This window comes from Etheostoma cragini, chromosome 20, assembly GCF_013103735.1.
Source record: "Etheostoma cragini isolate CJK2018 chromosome 20, CSU_Ecrag_1.0, whole genome shotgun sequence".
In the NCBI taxonomy this organism is placed as follows: Eukaryota; Metazoa; Chordata; class Actinopteri; order Perciformes; family Percidae; genus Etheostoma; species Etheostoma cragini.
In genome coordinates, this window is record NC_048426.1 from 5,806,704 (window position 1) to 5,810,399 (window position 3,696).

Here is a 3,696-nt window from a genome sequence, read left to right on the forward strand (position 1 = left end):
GCTTGGGGTGCTTTGGGAGTTGTTAATGTGAAGCAACCAAATGAATGTGTCCAAAGTGACCACTGACGGCCTGGACAGCCTGTGATAATGCTGTTTAATCCAGACATATTGGTAGCTCCTCACACACTGCATGCATTTTCAGGGTTGCCATGGAAATATTTTCTCTTTCTTTGATGCAGGTTAACCATCACTTATGAATAAAGTAGAATGCAGTCAGACAGTGTGTGTGTGTGTGTGTGTGTGTATTTCTGTAATTGTATTGTATTGTATCCTTTCCATAAGCTTTCTAGTCTTGCATTACCAGACCTGTCTCCACAGCCCTGCGGAGTAAGGTCTGGCTACACCACACATTCATTCTGGGATAGGAGGAAAAACGTTGTTTGCATTTCTTTAAACAAGTCACAATCGTCTTGGCGGCACTAAGCTCCGGACTCTGCAAGTCTCGGGAAGGAACTTGTTTTGGTGGAACTTCCGTAACCCGATAAAGAAAACGCCACATACAATATTAAATGAAGTTAACTGTTTACACAATATAGTCCCCGTTAGAGATGAAGTGCTGTAAACATATTCTTTAAAAATCTTTACAATCATTCCCCAAAGAACCAAGCAGGCCTGCCTTCCTGCACGATCCAAATCTTCTTTAAAACTTGCCGTTTCAGCGTGTAGCGTGCTAGCTCGGACTTTGTTGTTGTTTCCCAAAGCAAAAAGAGTTTTAAAACAGCAATGCTCATCGCTAATTTTCCTGGGAATGAACTGTCATGGATCCAAACTAGACTACAAAAAAACTATAAAACCCAGTGATTAAAATATGCATACCCAAGTTCAGTCCTGCATTGGACTGATTGTGGTCCTGAAAACAGAGGCCACACACTGTGACTCTGGCCCTATCCCAAAGTCCGGACTCACAGACTCACCGACTTTGGGGTGCTTTCTCACAAAGTTTGTAAGGGTTGTCACAATGTCGAATGTCAAAGGGCGTGAGGGTTTGAGTACACACTTACCGAGCCCTTTCCGTGAGTCCGCATCGATGAAGACTTCATCAAAGGGAAAGACCCACAGTTCAAAGCATTGTGACGTTTACCGCGGAGACCATTGGGAAATCACAAAGGCAAACAACAGCAAGCCACACGACCACGGAATGGAACCGACCTGCTGTCCAGCTTGTAAAAAAAATTGGAATTAGGCAGCCGTCTCTCTTGGCCGTGTGGAAAGAAACAAACTTAAAATGCCAAGGTAACATGTGATCTTGTGAAGCGCTGTCCCAATCCCAGTTGTACCTATCTGAGCACATGTGGTCTCACACACTCACTCACATAGCACTTGAGATCAATTAAGTCTGTGAGTCTTCAGTCCTTGGTCCTCAGGGCTCACTTTGGGATTGGGCCAATGACTCAACCAAACTGGACCTGCTGACATGTTAAAGTTAACCATTTATACCCCTGTGTTGTGCACCACAGCCAAAGGTTGATGGATAGATGGTCATTGCCAAAGCTGATCAAAGAATTAAAGACATTCATCTTCAATGTTCCTAAACCCTGCCTGGATTAGTCTTGCACCATGACAAGGGAAAGTACCCATCCCCTAGAGGTAGCATATATAAATATATATTCATATAATACTTCCATCACCTCATGTTTTTTTTATACCACAAACTGAGTCTACTGTTGTGCTGGTGCATTTAAAGCTCGTCCCTTTTAGACCAGGCAGTCTTTGTCCAAATATCACAGTCCTGTGTTAACGTTTCTGTTAATGTTTCCATTAATGTGGACAGGAAAGGTTCTGTGCTGTTATTACCCCCTGCAGTCTGACATGTAGGCTACCACACACAAGGGATGACGTCCCCTGTCATACTATGGACTCAGACACGTTAATGTGTCATGGCCGCTGCCAACCCAACATGTCACATTCATTTACTTGGTGAAATGCAGTTAATCTTGCTGGCTTTTCAAGTTGACTAATGAGCCACATTAGTCTACATTAATCTATTGTAGAGAAGTTAGTTGGCTAGCCTGCTGACTTGCCATGATTGTGAATTGAAAAAGGGATAATACCCAAAGAAGTACCCTGACCAATGCTGGATTAAGCAGGAGGTAGACCCTGGGCAGGGGCAGCGGGTAATGTAGGCTTGGGTAGGGCACTTCATGGTCCTGTGTTAAATCTACAGTACGCTAGGGGTAAATACGTGGGTATGTGGAGATCCAGATCCTACGCTACAGCCTGACTAGCACCTCTCAAAAAATGTAAAGTCTTGGCAACGCAGACCACAACTACTGTGATTGGTCCGCTTGGCCGAGGCTTGGTAGGGGTGTATTTCCCCCTACTTGTTTCCTGGATCTCTTGCCCCAGAAATATTATGAAATCAAGGAGAGCGTTAACATTTCCTGCTAAAGATTTCCCACTACGATACTGTAGCACAGGGGAAACACTCCCACTATGTCTCTAGAGCTAGAACCTCTGGAGGTCTGAAGATAATCCCTGGTCTTACCACCACCACTCCCTACCACACACATCAGCTGTATGGTCGCTATAGCACAAGGATGGTGGAAGAGCTCTAAAGCAGTGGGCACGGAATATCACAATGTGGGTAACCATAGCAACAATACAACAATACTGATGCCATTTGTAAAAATAATGTTTACTGTTGATCAGATCTTTTATTATTCATAGCTATGGCAGAACTGGAAAATAAGTAAAGTATTACTTTTTGTGGATTTAGTTTTTGCATGTACACATGTGTTTGTGATTGAGGGCTAATTTATGTGAACGCTTGAGTGCATTTATCAGTAGAAGTAAAGCGTCTATAAAGACTCAACAAATGTTTATATGGAAAATCTGTTGTGTGTGTCCATTCTTCATTCCGACATCTGAGAAGCATAATGTTTAGAACTCATCCTCCTGATTCTGCCTGGATCCCCCTCTCATGCAGCTCATATGTTCCCCAGTTTCATTAATGTGTGAGCTGAAGTGAGCTACATTCTCTGGAGAACCAACATCCCCTCTATCTATCTTTCTTTCAGCTTGGCAATCCTTCCCTTTCTCTCTCTCTCTCTCTCTCTCTGTGTCTGACTCAAACCATCTCTCACTTTGGGACTCACTGAGAATAAAACGTGAAGACAAGCCTTCAGAGACACTTTGAAAACAACTCCTCAGCTGATAAAAAAGTCAAGTGTATTTTGAGAGATGCCATTTTTCGACAGACTAAGAGGAAACATGAAGCGGCTGTGCAGGGAAAAAGATTACTTTCAGAACAGAAATCCTTCATCCGGCAGTGAGCAAAGTATGGCACACAGGAAAAATGGGACAGGTACCCATAGAGGCCTTGGGAAACCAAAAAGGAGAAAGTCTCACTTTCTCAACTGCACATTACCTTTTGTGGAGAGAGGTTTGCTGCATATAGGAAATTACGGTACTGTAAACAAATATTTCTGAAAAGAGGTTTAATATACTTACAATTAAAGATATACTGTGTGTGTGTGTGTATTTATATATATATATATATATATATATATATATAGATATAGTGTGTATATATACACACACTTATACATGTGTACACATATACACACACAGACACTTATAAATAAACTACCGGTCAAAAGTTTGGGGTCACTCACAAAATTCCATTGGACTCCATTATAGACAGGATCCCAGCTGAGATCAGTTGCCTTGTTTTTTTTAACCAGGGCAGCAGTTTCC

The 3,696-nt window shown here is 42.4% G+C and overlaps 1 protein-coding gene and 1 long non-coding RNA gene across 6 annotated transcripts in view; one reads left to right on the forward strand and one right to left on the reverse strand.

The window, feature by feature from the left end:
- pacs2 (phosphofurin acidic cluster sorting protein 2) overlaps window positions 1–3,696 on the reverse strand; it is a 64,135-nt gene that overhangs the window by 40,062 nt on the left and 20,377 nt on the right. The window lies entirely within an intron of this gene.
- The window catches only part of LOC117935450, an 11,730-nt gene that overhangs the window by 4,016 nt on the left and 4,018 nt on the right, over window positions 1–3,696 (forward strand). Inside the window, exon 2 of the long non-coding RNA XR_004654764.1 lies at window positions 1,997–1,999. This is a non-coding gene — a long non-coding RNA (uncharacterized LOC117935450). The remainder of the gene's footprint in view (window positions 1–1,996; window positions 2,000–3,696) is intronic.